This window comes from Thermobia domestica, chromosome 13 (assembly GCF_964235325.1).
Source record: "Thermobia domestica chromosome 13, izTheDome1.hap1.1, whole genome shotgun sequence".
NCBI classification, from domain to species: Eukaryota; Metazoa; Arthropoda; class Insecta; order Zygentoma; family Lepismatidae; genus Thermobia; species Thermobia domestica.
In genome coordinates, this window is record NC_137466.1 from 1162218 (window position 1) to 1181245 (window position 19028).

Genomic DNA, 19028 nt, shown 5'->3' on the forward strand with positions numbered 1-19028 from the left:
TTTTTAGCAGGAGAATCAGCAGCTAACTAAAACTGTTATTGATGCGAAAAAGAATAAGCAAGAATTAGAAGAACAAAAACAACATAATTTAGCAATGGAAGCCAAACAAGATGGTAGTAGAAAGTCAAGAATTTAAATCATTAACCAACTTCGACATAGAGACGTTGGTGAAAGAATTAAGGATAGAGCACTTTCGTGGAGTGTTTATGAGTGATGAATTGTCTAGAGAACATAAAGAAAACGAATGTGGTGTAGTCAATTTAGATAAATCAAAAAAGATTGTCACACATTGGATATGTTATTGAAAAGTTAAAAATGTTAATGTTAATACTGATGTTCTAAGTTATTTACGTAATGCAATTCGATAGTTTGATGCTATAACATTACGTCAGCTTAAGTCAATGTTAGATACATTTTTTTAGAAAAATTTCAAAATATCTAACAAAGAAGCAAATATGTTTATTAAGAAGAAGGAAACTACACATTTATTATTTTGATCGAGTATTAAAGGTGTTAAAGATGAAATTTTCAGAAGATTCAATCAGTGTAATAGTAACAGATTTCTCTATAATGGTAATCTAATGCATATAGAAACATACCCTGATTAATTCCATCTAAATGTATATTTAGGTGATGGTAATCTGATTGGAAATATACCTTTCAGCTTTAGCAAGGATAATATAATTACGATTAAACCAAAAGAGAATGCTGCTGTGGAAAACGGACAATTACTATTTGTTGTATGTATATAGAAAGGGAACTTAAATGATTTTCTATATAACAAATAGGATATATTGTGTTAAGTGTAAGAAATTAACATATAGAAAGATACCATTAGAATAGAACGAACAAAGAATGGAAGTACATTAACAAAGGTGTTTGTATTGTATGTGTTATTAATAAAACTCAATTCCTTAAAAAGAAAGATTGACTAGAAGAAAGTAAAGGTTTTACAGAAAATATTATAGAAATTCACAAACCTGCAAGAAAAAACTGTCCTAGGCTAAGTGTTGTTATAAAAGGGATTGATGATTTATGGCAAGCTGATCTTGCAAAAATGGATAGCAGGGTACTAAAAGGTGTTTCCAAATTAAACAAAGGGTATAAGTATTTGCTAACGATTATTGATGTATTCTCGAAATATGCGTATGATCTTCCTGTTAAAGATAAGAGTGGTCTAAGAATGTTACTGAAGCCTTTGAATCTGTATTAAAAATTAGAAAACCTAGTATTGTGTGTAAAATTGCGGAATTTGGACGGAAGGTGTGTGCAATTTTGCGTACCGTGTGTGTCAACACTGTAAAAATGTTGTTATTATATGTGACGTTATTGGGAAGTGTGCTTAAGAGTTCGACAGTGGCCGTTACGGTGAGAGCCTCGTATATGATGGTGCTTTGTTGGAAGAGAGTTGAGTGGGAACTACTATATACCTACGATACACTTACGTTTTTTCACATTTACACGTACGTACAACCCTCTCTGTTTTTTACACTTTGTTCAATTTTCATGTTACACGTTCCCTTAACTTTTTCCCCTGTTCAACTTGGCTTCCAGCACTCTTACACTGTCTGCACTTGTTTCGTGATTTTAACCTTTTCCCGAATTTGACCTTTTCCCGATTTTGTCCTTTCTTCCCAATTGTGTCCTGTATTTTATACAATTTTGTTTATGAATCATAAAGATGTTTGACAGTTTTTCAAATTTTGCACACACACCAAGCGAGCGGGTGCATCTACGTACGTGACCGGTAATGGTCTACGACAAGACAAGGCAATACGTAATTGTTGTGATAGCAACGATTAACACTCCGAAGATTAATGTTTAATTTCATAAATCATCCTTCTGATATATAAGACAGCCTATAGGCTGTATGTTTTTATTTTTATATTTATAGCCTATAGGCTGTATGTTTTTATTTTTGGAGGAGAAGAGGAAAAGAATTTATGCCATCGTTAATTTGAATCGTGAGTTTATATGAATTATATATTCAGAAAGTGCTAACGTAGATGTCTTATGCATTTATAATTGAGGTTAGTGTTTCAGATTTTTTTCACCTTCCGGTCGTTCTCATTGTTCTCCAGAATATTTTCCCTGCGTCACACGACAATATCCTGCCTATCTATACAATATCCTTGGCATAGATGAAGTTCGCGGTATCCACAGAAGGAATTTATATATACGTTTTCCGTGTAAATATTTGGTCCAGTCAAAGAAAAAAAGACAGCAATGCATGCAAAACACACAAGGGAACCTAACTTAAACTTACAACAGATTTACACGAAGGCTATGTTACTGGGTCAGGCAGGACAAATATCCTGGGACAGAGTTGCAGATCGAGTATTCTTCCGTAGAAGTAGCGACACCAGTGACTCTAGTGCTCAGCTTTCTTCCTAGCCTAATGTTTACTTGATGGAGACCATCCTTTTTTAGACTCGAAAAAGAATAGTGCAATTTCATTAATTTCTGTCCGCCTTCATCTAAGCGGAATACTTTTCGTATATTAACACAATTAGGTCAGAAGAACTAGGGTGAATGTTTAAGTGGAGCTGTCGAGATGTACCCCTACGTAAATAATACACGTTTACAGAAACAATGAATTGTATTAACCCTCCAATACGCGCGCGGGCTACTATTGTAGCCCAGCGTTTTTATTTTCCTTGCCGCAAAGTAATTCGAGATTATAACTCAAAGAGTGTCTGTGTACCTTTCTATCAACTATAATTCTGCGTGCTTAGTGTGTGGTCAAACGTAAAATCGAAAGAAGCTCATTGTTATTCTGTTTGAAAGTTTCATGGGCTACATGTGTAGCCCGCGCGACTATTGATGCCACGTTGTGTTCTTAAGCGTCAAAGTTTTTCCACTATAGTTTGAGTGTTGATCAGATGGTCAATGAGTTTGCAAAATCCCAATTCTGATGAGGAATGATTTCTAGATGGCAATAGTTAATATTTTGAGACCGCAAAAATGCATTTTTCGGACACAGAAATAGTGAAAATTTAGAAGATGTGACTGAGAATTCCTTGCATCAGGAATCACTGATACCTGTTGATAATAGTAGTAAAGGCAGTTCTGAAGTAAATTATTATGTAGTAAAAGACAATGTCAAATGGAAAAAAGTCTCTCCTACTCGTAATATTTGCGCTCGTGCTCATAATATTGTGCTTCGTTTTCCAGGACCTAAAGGTGGGGGTAGATCTGCGTTGTCGGAGCTTGAATATCTAGAAATGCTTTTAGATGCAAATATTTTGAGACTTAAGGTTGATTTTACCGATATTTACACTGACAGTGTTAAATTGAGATTTGTACTTAACCTTGATGCAAAACTTACAGACGAGATTGTACATGTCCTTATTGACATTTTGATGCTTTTGATGAGTGGACAATGCTTGAAAGAAAGTCTGCATTGACCACTCACCACTTGTGTGCAGAACATGCTTAGAAGGACATAAATACGGAAACATAGAAAGAAAAATGTATGAGTGGAAATAACATATGTAAAATTATGCAAAAACGTAATCAAACTTTGATACCAAAAACTCGTTATGCTGGAAAGGTATATGTTTTATGGATAATACCCTTATTTGTAATATTTGTAAAATTTTTGAAAAATTATACCTAATTTTTAAAGAATTCTAACATATATGTTTAAGATGAAGGAAAGTATCAAATGCGCCAGATTGGTCCATTTATTGATAAATACAAATAACTTTTACAGTCTTATTCCTGTATCACTTTTGAAAAAATGAATGGCGTTAGTCTTCTATGTATGTGCATAGCTTTCAAAATAAACATATTTCTCAAATTATGTATAAAACCCTTAAAAGAGGAATAAAAGCAATTCTCTACAAGAAAGTCAGAAATATTAACAAAGCTAGGCAACATAATAAAATAAAAACAAATTGGCTACAGTGGTAGCCCGTGCGACTATCCACGTCACAAAAATCTGCGCGCGTATTGCAGGGTTAAGGGTATTGCAGTTCATTTATGTGTGTGATTCATGATTGGAATGGCAATACATGTAGAAATGAGTTTTTTTCGAAAATGCTAGAATTAGAAGCAATTTTCTTTACAAAGTGCATCTGGTGTGGTGCAAGTTTGTGCATAAAAATGTTATCCTAAAGTCAGTCTAGTAATTGTATAGCTTAGAAATTTTCCAGCATCGGCCCCTTTCAGTACAATCATTCGCTTGCAGTTAATTTCCTTAAATTCAAGAAGAACTGTTTGTTGCTGGTAGTTTTGTTGTACATTATGCAAAAACTGACACAAACTATTGAAACACGTGAAATACCTCTGCATTAAGAAAAATGCAATATATAATTTGTTTAGAAATTGTGCATTAAAGTTTACATAGTAACGAGATATACGTAGGTGTTTTTCTTGATCTTTTCAAAACTCTAAAATTATGTAATATGAAGCATTACTTCCAAATGGTTTAAGGCAGTGAATCCCGTAGGGGTTCCCTAGACCAACTCTACGTGTGGGGTACCCCAAACTTCCCCTTGACTATGCATTGCGCAAACATTCCAATGTGATCCCTCAGGTACGGTTATCGGTAAGACTTTACTTTCTGCCGAACAGTGTTTGGTACCAGTACCTCATAGTATAAGTAATAGTAGGAGTAGGGGTAGCAGAAGGAACGGGTTAGAAGCCCCGGAGGAGTTAGTTGAGTTCTGTTCTCGACATAAAATAGGCAAATTGAAGACTGTTTTGCGCAAAGTAAACTCTTGACCGGTTAACACTGAAAGCTTGTTGGTGTAGCTACACGTCGGGAGACCCTAATATTTTGATAAGAAAGAAAAGACAAAAATTATGATCCTGAGCTCAGCTGTCCCCTGATAATGTGTAAACATCGCACGCAGTAATCACAATGATGAAATGCATGCCACATAGAACAAAGGAAATAAATTTTCATGAAGTTATTAAGAAAAAATGTTCCAGGAAAGAAGAAAAATAATAATATTCTATTTTTTATTTTTTTTTTGAGATAAGATCTTAATCATAAAAAAAAAAGTAGTGAAATTAGGAGAGGAACACATACATAGATTTACAATAAGAGCATCCATAGAATCAAATCATATATGCAGTAATTTTTTGTTACGAATCGTCTGCTAATAAATCCGAGGGTCATATTTTATAAAATAAATTTCATTTTAAGTTACAGTTTAACTTTAGGAGAGTACAAGTTCAATAGCTATGGCATTAGAACTGTATCACTGAACCGCACGAAAGTTAAAAAAAAAAAGGATATTATATAGTTTCTCATCCAAGATTTGTGACGGGTAAATTCCCGGGAAGATATTTTTCGGGAAGATTCCCAAAATGGGAATTTATGTTCAATCAGAAAGAAAATTGCATTCTATTACTATATTATGATTTCAAAGTTGAATTAATTTTTATATCACAGCATATTATTACTGTCCACAGAGGATTTTTCAAATGTATAATCTGAACGGTACTCTGTTACTTTATTAACACTTTATTATATTTAGAAAGTATGCATGAATGTATATTTATTTGCAATATGTTCTATCAATTAAATATATGTGAAAAAATTATTTAGTAATTTATATAGTAACAGTTTAAATTTATATGTAAGTGAATTAGCTCAACTTGACTATATTACTGATATTGTAAACACATTAAATTTATGAATCTTATAAACAAATTAGATTGGGTAAATGCTAGAAGATACATGTCTCACCAAATTGTCAACATTTGCGCATACATATTTATGTTCACAAAATTTGCATCATACTTACTAATATTTATATTTTGGCACGAACATTGCCATACACGACCTTTCATTCTACCTATTTCTCGAAATTCCATACGTTAATTCACATGTAAAAGAAGTCCGGTAATTCTTCAGAAATTCGAGTCAGAGAGAGGAGACAGGCCGACGTCTATTACTAATGGTGGTTCAGGGTTTATTAATAGTACTTCATCTCTATTTCTACATAAATATAAATTACTTTACAAAATGTTTTTTTCATCATTTGTAAATTAGTACCTTGCTAATTTTGGCTGTTTTTTTAGCATTGTGGGCCAGCTTTTGCACCTACTTTTGTTGCGATATTCTATTCCGATGCGTTTGTTTTATGGTTTCATGCGCTAAATTACGTTACAAACATTATACTCAGACCACGTTGCAGAGCGAGCGTTAGCGAATGAAGGCGGGTTAGAGCCCTGCATGGCACTTCGTTTTCTATCTTCGTTGCCAACAAATCACTTTCTTTTCTCACATAAATCACTTCCACTTACATTCCCGTTTTGTATAAATCCTCTACTACCCTAAAAAGATGTGCTCGATACTTTTTTGACAACTTAGACATCACTATCAACTCATTTCTTCCATAAATCATCCAAGTTTATGCTACCTTTGGCCCACAATTCTAAACAATTACCTTATGTTTTAGTGAAAATGGAAATGGAACTTAAAAAATCATATTATTGGTTATAAAGTACTGTCAAAGAATTTTAAATTTTTTATCCTCCAAATTCTTTAAACCCTAGAAGTAAATCATAATATATTAAAATAAGGTAATTAGTCATATGGTTCTTATAATTTGTTAAATAAAGTAAAGAAATAGAAATAAATTCCTTCCCGGAAATTTATAGGCCAGGGAAGAAACTCGGGAATATTCCCATTTTTTAAATTCCTTCCCACCGAAAATATTCCCACTGCCCATTACTACCCAAGATACTAGGTTGTGACCTTGGCTCACTTGATAGTGATGATTGAAGTAAAGTAAGGACTATGAGATAAAAGCTACGCCTAGTGCATAAAGCACATGTTTCTCTTCTTTTCTGTAATTTCGTTTCCATATTTACGACAAACCGTTCGCGTGTTTAGTAGAGCATATTTTTCACACAATTTCAATAACAGACATTACCTATTTTTGTACAAATCGAGAATACTTATTCATTATATGTGACAATCTTGTCATTTAGGCAACATTTCCACTGAAGTCCCTTCCGCCTCCACGTATAGTGCCGCATGCAACATCAAAAACAACTAAAAGCAACAAGTATTTCCTTAAATTCAACTATTCCGTTTGTCTGACTTTCATTTACTCTTCTTCAGAAACCAAACTAAATTCTGCAATGCCTCTTTTAAACCATGTAAAATTGATCCGGCGATATAGCTGTTAAACCATACCTATAAACACAACAGTTTCTGTACAAATTTTGATTCAAATACCTTAAAACTGTTATATGACTTATACTAACCCTTAATTAGTCGCATGCGGAATTTTGTTCCGCACTTTTACATTTTTCTTTTTGTTTTCCTTACTTTCGATCGCATGCCTTTGAACTTTTGTGTAGCTGTCTTTTAAAGTTTCATGATTAAACAACAATACATATTTGAATTGTTGCCCAAGCCACTAGGGAATATTTTGTTATTTATTTTGGAGTGGTGCATTTTGCGGAGCAAAGTTCCGCGCGCGACTAAATAAGTTACCCTTTCTTTCTTCTACAAATTTTACGCTTTCTTTCAATTTATTGTTTTTCGCCGACAACAATGAAGCGATTCGGTGACTACAAAACATATCACAAGCAAGCGCCACCACCACTCTTTTTAAAATTTATTTTACAAAAATATATTTTCAGGTGCAGTTCATTTGTAAGCAACTGAACTTATAAGCGGTTCATATGTGCATTGTGCGCTCTGAAAATAAATACATAGAGAAGAGAGTCAGCCTTTTCTTTCAAAATGGATCATCATGAACGTGATATGGACAGAATTAGAAACATGTTGCTGGAAGTTCTGGCTGAAGACGACAATTTAGATGTTCCGGATATGGAAGATGGCCATAAAGAAGATATCATTGAAGAAAGCGACCATATCTCTGCAAGTGAAGAATGAGCAGATGAAGGTGAAGTGTTGCCACAACCAGATCATGTGGAACCACTCTCAAATACTACTGCACGGGGACCATATCTTCTAGCAAAGGATAATGTCACTAAATGGTACGCACATGCTCCACGGCAAAATATACGAAGAATAAGTCAGAATATTTTGACCCATTTACCAGGAGTCAAAGGACATGCTAAAGAAGCGAAAACGCCGAGCGAATGTTGGAGTTTGTTCTTTAGTACATCTATGCTGGAAAGAATCGTTGAATTTACAAACCAGTGGATTGAAACACATAGGAACACTTATAGCAGAGAAAGAGATGCTCAAAATACTAATATAACAGAAGTAAAGGCCTTGCTGAGCCTTCTATATCTTGCAGGAGGACTGAAGTCATCTCATGCTAATCTGAACAATCTCTATGCAAAGGATGGGACTTGAAGACGAGTATATATAAGTAGTATGGATATGTTAACCGAGAGGAAAAAGCACAATTTATATGAAAGTTTCAAAATACATAAAAACTATATTTCTTATCAGGTCTAACTATACATGTTATTATTCTTGTTATTTGAGAAAAAGCAGAATAGTTTCTTCATTGTTTATGTACTTATTTCTAATATATTTTTATATTAGTTTAGGTCTTCAATAGCATAAAATAAATTAAGACACCTATAAAAACAAATATTTTAACCTAAAATTAAATAAAAATTTAAAAAAAAAACAAATATTATACGAGTTTTACTATGTAGTTATTATGCGGAACAAAATTCCGCACGCGACTAATTAAGTAACTTTTTTCACGCGACTAGTTAAGGGCTAAGCTTTATCAACCAGCACGTGTGTGTCCATAGAGAAGAGGCGCGTTAGCGGTGGTGAGTATGCAGCTCCATGAAGACGTCGATAAAGGCTTATTAATTTGTTTCCTTCTCCTTTAGCCTTGCCGGCAAGGCGTGGGACGAAAAGTCAAAGATATATAAGATATTACTAATTTGTTAAAGGTGGACACTACAATCTAGTTTTAGCTACAATTGGAACCAATGAACCGTTTCTATCTTTACAGGTGAACAACATAATTTCTCTTAATATTGCTGTTCCTTCCTAAATTGGCAGGTTTCAGGTTGAAGCCTGATGGTAGGAACAGAACATCCGAAAACAATGGAAAGCACCTAAATTCTTGACAGTTCACAATTGCTACTTCTGTGAAGGTTACGCTGTACATAGTGTTCGTGTTTGCTGTGTGAATTCTTCAGTATTACCTTTCTGCTGTCACCTCAGTGGATGAACTATTCTGCAATATTTTTTAAAAAAAAACAACCCTTTCTTACAAGGCAGGCTAGTATATTTATTATAAAAAATGAACTAGAAAAGTAACGGTTTCGTAAGTATAGCACTTCCTTCCTCAGACTACACACTACAACTGAAATCAGAAATAAAATTATATACAGTAAAGAAAGGAGATCATTACTTTTTTCCATCAATGAGGAATCACTCCTCATTACAAGTTTACTTAAAAAAAAAAAAAAAAAAAAAAAAAACACTACCTACCCTCCGGGTGCAAGCGTAACTGCCTTTCATCTAGCAAAATTGATGAGTAACAACATAGCAAAAAACTATGAACTGATAATAGCCGGCAACAGCTTTCTATGATTCCAAAACTTATAAACCTTGTGACCATTTTAAATACATTAACAAAATGCAGAAGACCATAAGTAAATAATGAAAGGATGAAAAATAACTAAATAAATAAATAAAAAAAAATACATAGATCAAATGAACCTTATAGTTTCTTTATATTGTACCCCTCTTCTTTCTGTGTTCTACCTTTTCCAAAGTGTCCCCCCACACTTCATTAATACTATAACCAGTGTTCCAGTTCAGAGCTCTTCGTTTCTTTCGACTTCCTAACCAGTTGTCCCCACTCATACTCCACTACCGTTGCTCCTTCCCAGTTCACTTCCTGGCCGGTTTCACTGACGTGCTTGAAAATAGCATTAGTGTCTCTTCAATCTGACATCATCTTTATGTTGCTTTAAACGTTCTTGCATCCTCTTCTTGGTTTCCCCTCCATACACCATATCGCACATCCCACACGGCACTTCATATATAACCCAGCTTTTACACGAATCCGCTGACACTCTCATCTTTTTTCTAATGATATCCAGTATCTCCATTCCGCCCTTCCTGTAAGTCTTAATATCTTCCCTCCTAAGAATTCCTCTGATCTCTGTGATCACCCCTGCACTTTCAATGGCGTGTCATCGTTTTTTTCTTGTCCTCTTCTCTCGCTTTTCTTCTCTTCCTACTCTTTTTCCTGTCCTCGTCACCGTAACCGTTCCCTTTCGGCTGTTCCCGTAGCGTTTCATTATGCTTCTTCTTTTGATCTTCCTCCATATTTATCATCCTAATCCCCTCATCCATATTCCTAATGAAATTCAGCTTTGTTCCCTCATCACTTCTCTTATTGCATCATACGCCTGCTGCACAGTGTTTTTGGAACTACTACGTTACAAAATTGCTTTCCCTTGTTCTCGTTACTTTCATATCTAAGAAAATTATTACACTATTTTCTTCTATTCCCTCTCCAAAATAATACCCTTTCTTTCATCAATCAATTCTCTAATAAACCTCTCGAATTGCCTTCTGGTGCCTTTCCACACTGCAATACAATCATCCATGTACCTACAAAACACTAGTAATTTATCAACACCATTTTCCGTCACGGTTTTCTCCCATTCATTCATTAGTAGATCCGCTATTTCTTGGCTTATACATGAAGCAATGCTTAACCCATCTTTCATTTTCACTATCCTGTCGCTTATCTTGCAGAAGCTATTGTCCCATAAACAAAAACAAAAACAAAAAAAAAAAAAAAAAAAAAACTTAAAGCTTTCTTCATTCTATCCTTATCCCAGTTTTGAATTTTCCTGTCGTTCGTCACACTGTTTACTACTCTGAGAATTTCTTTTCTCTTAAGGTTGCGGAACATACTTTTTACGTGCACACTAAACATGCAAATCCTTTCTTTTGTAGTCCCTATACCCTCGATCAATCTTTTCACTTCTGCTGAATAGCAGGAGGGTAGTTAATTTTGATACCATGATAGCACAGTACGCTAATTTTTTTAAAGGAGAATTGTGTGTTCAACACAATCAAAGGCTTTGTTTCTATCACAAATGTTGCCTCAACAAAATTCTTGATTTCAAAGCCTCCAATAATGTTTTTACTAACGAATCGATCGCTCGAACAGTAGATCTACACTCTACAAAACCAAACTGTGAATCAAAAATTACGTTATGCTTATCAAGATAATAACGCAGCTATATATATATATCAGTTTCAAGAAATTTTCAGAGGAGTGCTACCTGAGAAATGTCGTTTTTCAGGCCCATTTTTATAGGCAGACAGCACTCGTGATAATTTTAAAACTACGGGGAGGATTCCCTTCTTAGACATAGGTTAATGTAATGGGTAAGCGGCAGAACAATACAGTTAATAAGTTTTTAATTACATTAGTCGATAATCCTTAAACATCAATACTATTTGAAGACTTAAAGTTATTTACAATGTTGTGAACTACTTGGGGAGATATATTTCTGAACACAAGATTTACAGATTGCTCCAATAGATTGACTGCCGTTACATGATGTTTGGCAATATTATCGTGCACCTTGTCTCCAGTGTTTACGAAATTACTACTAAAATCTTATGGATGGGGGTAAAAGTAGTCCCGATAACTCTTATGTATAGTTCTAATTGAATTTCGAGCTTGCTCACACTTATTAACAGACGATTAAATTTTTGCCGAAGTATACTGCTTTCTCGCTTCATTAGCAGCTTGCTTGTATGTTTTCCTAGCTTTCAGATAGGCTGACGTAGTCACTTCATTTTTGCTGTGTTATATATGTTTGAATGTAACATTACCTCACTCGTCATTGAGTATAGTTGAGTGGTATAACAGCGGGAATTATTTTCTTTATGTGGCTTTTTAAGTAGGCTATAATTGACTACAAATTCGCTGTGGAATTAACATGTCAAAGTTATAAAGAAATAGGTTCAAGAAGCGTTCAAAAAGTTCTTTAGAGGTAATGTAATTCGAAAGCAGTTCGAGATGCAGAGTGAATTCTTAAACTCAGATATTTTACCGTCAGTGATCAGCCTAGAGATTGCTGTTTTACATTTTGGACAAGGCACCAACCACCTTTCTTAATAGTGCGTTATCCAATTTTATCCATAAACAGTCATGATCAGAAAATGGAAATGTGGATACATCACAGGAAGTTTGACATAAATTGAAATTTATAAATATATTATCAAGACAAGCTAGAACCCTTGTTGGCTTCATATTTGTAATAGTATAATTAAATTACCTTATCAGATCTTTTAATTCATCTATACTGTTCTTTGTTGTTACGTCAAAATCAGAATTAGGATCACCACCTTTAACCAATTTCGGAAACTAAGGCTACTCAAAAAGTTTAGCACTTCATCGAGTCGAATTAGAAAGAATATTGAATTACCGTTTGGGGATCTGTATTGTGATACGAAAACCAACTTAAAACAATTAATACCTATACCTGTGGCCTCAAAATCGATTTCTGTACATGGAAAATCAAAGTTTAATTTCTTACCCTTAGGTGAGAGTTTATGTATATATTTGTAAGTACATAATTTTTAATTTTTTTATTTTTACATCTTATAATCAACGTGGCTACCTGAATGAATAAATACTTCAAGTGTGAGGAACATCTCTGCTTTATAATAACTTTCCATGTGACCTAGTACCAAAATAATTTTAATAAAAAGTGAATTGATCTAATGTCTCTCTACAAAAGCCTGATATTAAACCAGAGATTTTTATAGTTTGACGAAGCTCATAGAGAAGTTTTAGTGAGCGGTATAATAGTAGAAAATGCATTGAAAAAAGATTAAGGGAAGACCTTAACCAGTTTGATATTAACAATCTCAAGTGCTTGGACACAATAGTAGCATTTCCTCACTATCAAAAGTAGTGAGCCTCTTGCATAACAGATGGCGTGAATATTCCAAATCTCAGATTATATAAGTCTCAGCAGGTAAAGCTTAGAATCGTTCGTTAGCCGACAGCTGAAGCTAGTAGGTGTAAGACATATTGAAATTCTCGCATTCAGACATACGATTATGCCGCAAAGTGAAAATGAGTGAGCTAGCCGCAAATCTCCACTACATCTTTAGATTTTATTTCTATTAAGATGTAAATACTGCGCAAGGCCTGGGATGAAATTATTGTTGTTTACTAACAAGATATGCTATAAAAAAATAACAGCCATAACACAGTTCAGTCGATTTTCGTTCTAGAAATTTTGATGTCCCCAATGCTACTAGCGGTGAACGACCAATCAGAGAAAGGGAATGATATTCTCTGAACGTCGCGGGACAAGATCGGCATGTAACCAGTAATGGCATCGCCAATTACCTAACATCCATTCACAAACAGTATTAAACCATTTAGAAAAATCTGGGTAGAAAAGGAGCTCGATACTTCAATGGCATATGATCTGACTCAAAGATATACACACGATTAATTTTCCGTCTGAGAATCTTACTGAAGTTTAACAAATTTTAGCCTTTTCTGGAGCGGTTGATCTTGAGCGATGAAAAGTACATAAAATACACCAATGCACGGGAATGTTTGAAGCAGAATCGAGCAGAAGTTCTATAATCTACACTTCGCAAAGCCTACACTGCGCCCCATTAGATTAAATTGTGCATTTGGTGGAATTGAGGGAGCATCTTGCTCCACGAACTGCTGTTGCCAGACATACATTATAAACAGAAAAACTGTGATATACTACGCTAGCAGCATCAGACCAGATACATACTTGTCGACCTGTCAGAAACTGAGAGAATTCGGTTCAGAAGATATGACCCTAATAGCACAGACAAGTTGGAATATGTTTGCTGGAAACTTGCATTCGAAGTTGGCAAGCTTCCATCCGGCTTGACGAATGCGTGCAAGCATGCCGTAAACTGGATTACTGTAATGAAGTTACGTGAGGGCAACCTTGCATTCAGAACTATTTAACCTTGTCTCAAGCATTTTATGCTATTGGGAAGACAATAGCCTATGAACGACCATTGACGTTATAACGCTCTGTGAATTTTTTCCTGCGTATTGGTCGCAAGTACAGCAAAAGGCAGACTGTCTGAAGTCATGCTTTAAGAGAGCAAGCGTAGAAAGCCAAAAGGCAAACACGTGTTACCTGGCCGAAAACTTTCTTGCTACATGCGGATTTATCTACCGTATATCACGGACATGTCACTTTCAGACTATTGTTAGTTTCGGTATCTGAAGAACCCCTTGAACAGTGTTAAGTTAGATTATAAAAGAAGCCTGTTGAAACCATGAATCACAATTTTTACCAGGAATTACAGAAGCTCTGTAGCAACAGGATCACGGTGTAACGGGAGAAATGACAAAAAGGCGTCGACTAAACTGGTGCAAATGTGGTTTCATGTTTTCTAATCACAACCGATGTACTCCCAAATCTAACCTACAAAGCCTCGATATTTTTAGAGAACCTGATGGTTGCAAACAACTTCCTTTGTCTGTGTGCTTACTAACATTTTTAATTTCGATGTCTACAGCTACTATCTACACATTTTGCTCAGTAATGCATATCAATTGAATTACGTTAGTTGCCCTTAGGTTTGGGCAGTTTTCCTTAGCTTTTAAAATAGCTCCTTACGTGTTTAGAAATATATGCTTGAATACGTATTAAAGTTAATAAAAAGGCATTACTTCAAACATTCTTAATACCTTGTTGTCACATACGATTTTCAAGTGACAAACTTCTCTGCCAGTTTCAAAAACGAACCATCAGCCAAATGTCAGTTTATTTTTTATTAGGAAAACGGTCTGAACATCGGCAGTGTAAATTATCAAAAGTTTGAATTTTAATGCCTTATTATATTAGTACACATTTTTACTTTACTACCTCTGCCTGAATGATGAGATATTACCTAACCTACTGGATAGATGATGATAAGAAAGTAGTCACTGTTCCTTTGGGCCTCAGGAGGACAGATTGGCACTGCTTACTGACACTTAAAATTACACTTGAAAGCCACATCGGTTAAAATTACAGTTCCATCGTTTGAGCTCAACTTAACAAACTTGCCTAATGTTCTGATTATGTATACTATAGAATGATTAGTAAATTGGGTAAATTTTATTCTCTTAATCTAAACCGATAAGAATTTTATTTTTACTGTTGTACCTTCTCTCAAGTGCTGCCACTGTTTGTAAGTCGTTTACTACTTATTTCCTAATACTTTCTACTCTTTTATTTTCTTCGCGACTACCCACTAAGTGCACACGGATTTATTGTATACTTGCAAACTTGTTATATGAAAAAAGAAAAGTGCAAAAGCACACACCAACCTGTGCTAGGTGCCCAGTAGAAGCTAATATTTCTTCTACTAGCGCTCCGACCTTAGGGAACGCAAACGTCAGTGAAGATGGATATGCGCATAAAGGTAAACAAATGTGAAAACCAATGATTAACTTGTGTTAAGTGATCAATATAGCTAGTTTTATATTATAATTCCATAGTACTGAACGACATATTTAATGCTACTTTTGTCTCTGCAGATAACTGACATGTTCCTTGTTTACGCTTAACGTCACTCTTCCTTTGTGAATTAACACATTTTACTCTTCTTTTTCAAAATTGGCTCCATATTCTTATTCTCCACTCCCATTTCTACCTAAATTTATTCAGTTTGGTTACAGATTTTAAAAGTGACATTTTCCTTTCATTTCTGATATTTTCCATTGACATCCATTTTCCTTTTAATTTATATATTTTATATTCGACATGTTATTGTAATCACTTCGCAAATATATCTTTCCTTTAAAGTTTACAAATACTTAACTGCTAACCAGAAATGATATAGTACAATGTAAAGGTATTGAAAACTTATTTTCATTGATAAACAGTAATATTGGTCTAACAATGATCGTAAGTTTCTGCATGATTGCTGCACAATATTGTGAATATTTTTAGAAAATGGTCTTAACACTCACCTGGTATTTATCAGTACTCTGGAATTGGAGTATATAGCAGTTGCATTTCATGTCTTGTACTCAATCGATGTACTAGTGGAAATATAACATTCTCGACGTGACATATCTTTTAGACATTTCGTTCGCTTGTTCAGAGAAGTCAATAAAATCTTCAAAATTATTATAAAATATACCTTTTGTTCTAAGCACATCCATCTTCTATAGGAAAACACACTGCTAGATGCTAGTAAGAAGTACTTTAAAGCTCTCGCTGCCATCCGCTTGACTTACGAGGAAGTTGCGGACTCTGCAACGCATATTATGAAGCATGCCGTACGTGGCCGTAAGTAGCCCGCAGAATAGCTATGCATATGACCCTAAATCGTAGTTCGAAAACAGGTAGCAAGTAGTAGAAATCACATACAGTAACAGAGGGATACGAACCAAACTACATACCAAATGTAGGAGAAACAAGGAATATCATGTAGAGTGCCACAAAAATCCGTACTAGGGCAGGTATTTTTGATAAATATTAACGACCTACCAACTAATATTGCTCCAGCAGAGCTATTCCTGTATGTAGATGATGCTAATGCTATAGTAAGAGAGAGAGCAAATGAGGATGCTAAAGGTAGTGCAAATGAAATCCTTTCTAACTTATCTGATTGGATTCAAGAAAATAAGCCTAAAATAAAAATTGAGAAGACAAAATAAATTTTCCCCACTTGCGTGCAGAACAATTGTGCACAGCCTGTGAATATTTTGATTGAAAATAATGAAATGGACTATAGGCCGTATGCATAGTTATTTTGCGAACTACCTAAGGGCTACGTATGGCACACTTGATAATTTGTTTTACAGAAATCTCACGCAGGGTTAAACAAGCCCACAACTTCCCCGTAAGTTCACCGGATGACTTTGCATGTTTCAAAGTATTCTTTGCCAGCAGCTCCTGTTGCATAAATGCATATGCTTCGTGCAAACCAAATTTTTCAATATGTTATTGAGTTTATTTAATCGACATATTTTGATGGCAGTCAATTTAAAATTATATACCGTTCCTTGAAAGGAGATTGTAGTATATTTCGCTTCCACTAGTAGAAATATTGAGTACTACATTGAAAACTAGACTAATATATCCTATCTAAAAAAATAGATAAGCGAGTGATACTTGGTGTTACAATACTGGTAGTATATCTTAGATTAAATTGTCGATTAGCTTAAGAATTACGAGGGCCAATGGTTATATCAAGGGTCGGCTAAGTGGGGTTCTCCCCAAGAGCCATGGCGGCCGTGCGGAATTTTTCCCCAAATTCCCTCGAGATCATATATGCTATTGTGCTCAATGTGGATCTCCAGTATTTTCGTTATTAATACATTTCATCTCAAGGATATTAAATTTTCCACCACCAGAAAACAACTTTCTCTAATCCTCACTGATGGAGAAAATTTATTACACAGTTGTACATATATCATCGTAAAAATGTTATTTTAATATCCATTTTTCCACCTACGACTTTCTAACGTCTTGTGCACTCTTAGTTTCTTACCTGCTCACCAGCTTCGAATACATTTGTGATATGTTTGCAAACTTATATGTTTTAAATACAAACAGTGCGAAAACCGCGCCGGAATCTGCTTAGTGGCCAATAGAATCTTAGTTGGTTTTTATTCCGATTCCTGGCAGGGCACAATTCGAGGGATCGCGCGTGGTTATGTCCGCTTAAGCTGCCTGTTTACAGATGTGTGTATAAAGAATGACAAGTGTGGTAAACATTAACCTCCTCATTTGCACTGCAATTGCTCAAAGTACATTCGTTATTCATGTAAGTAATCTGATTATAAAAGTGGCGTTGAAATGTGTGATTCATAATTATTATAATATTATGCAAAGCTACTTTGCAGTGAACACCTGCTAGACATAATGCGTATTTTTCGTACTAATTCTGCACACCATCGTAAATTCGCTTGTTCCCTGTGGACTCACCTCGACTATAACCCTAAGCTTCAAATTGGCATATACCGTAATAGATACAAAAATAACTAGCAGTGAGCAGCTTGCAATGTTTGATGCGTATTTTTGAGAAGTGTGGCTTTCACTATATGTAGCTAATTATGCATGAATCTTATAAAATTGTACGCACTTGGTTCATGACATTCTAGGAATAAGTAGATGTGAAGGTACACGCTGTTTGCAGGCATTTACCCAACAGAATATAATTATTTAGAGACATAATTTTTATGCCGTCTTAAGATTAATCTTATTGGGAAATTGTTTAGAAAATACGTTCTCAAAATAATAGAGCTGATTTTGGAAAAAAAAGGGCACAGTACAAAAAAAATTATTTCTGGTGGGATTTCTATTGAAAAACTACAGCTTCACAGGTTTAGTACTTACATATCTTTCTTATTACTTTGTATGATTTAACCGAATTTACCTGAAAATTAAAAGAAAAAAAGAACTGTATTCCTAATCTACACCGTTTATTTCTCCCCCACGTTTTTATATTTCAAAAACAAATTTCCAAATAATTATTCCGTTTTCTCGATACGGCATACATTTTATCTATGCAGTTGCTACTTTCGATGTTAATTCATTATCACAGTAAAATTTAGCTTTGTAATTTTACTTTCGTGTTTTTCATGACAAAATTTTAGCCTCTCGCAATATGTGGCTAGACTAACCAGCCCTCGGTGTTAACCGTACCTAAGGGATCACTTGGAAGCTTTATACGTTGCACTGTCAAGGAGAAATTTGATGTATCTCACAAGTACGATTCGTCTAGGGGACTCATACGCGGTCGACTATTCATGGCACTATGTTAATTCAACCGGGATCTTAGTAACGTGGATAGGTAAAAATCTCTCCTGGGATGTGCATATAAATAAGGTTAGTAAAATATTAAACCAGATTTATTTCTCAATTAAAGTAGTTAAGACCATATTAAAACATTCTGCTTTAAAAACATTTTACTTTAGGTTATTCAAATCGAGTTAAACATATAGCATTATATTTTAGGGAAATGCGCACAAAGCCAAAATATTTTTTGCAATATAGAAAAAATAATAAGAATCATGGCAACTACTAAACCAAAAGATCGCTGCAAGCCAATATTTAATTTTTTT

At 34.7% G+C, this 19028-nt stretch overlaps 1 protein-coding gene across 3 annotated transcripts in view; it reads left to right on the forward strand.

Moving 5' to 3' along the window:
• The first annotated feature begins 1359 nt into the window (after nt 1-1359).
• LOC145667989 (uncharacterized) overlaps nt 1360-19028 on the forward strand; it is a 64225-nt gene continuing 46556 nt past the window's right edge. Inside the window, exon 1 of one of the 3 annotated variants that reach the window (XM_081735434.1) lies at nt 1360-1463. The gene's annotated coding sequence lies outside the window, so the exon portion shown is untranslated. Of the gene's footprint in view, nt 1464-1761; nt 2031-19028 lie in introns of those variants that run through there. The other 2 variants (XM_081735433.1, XM_081735432.1) reach the window with 2 other exon arrangements.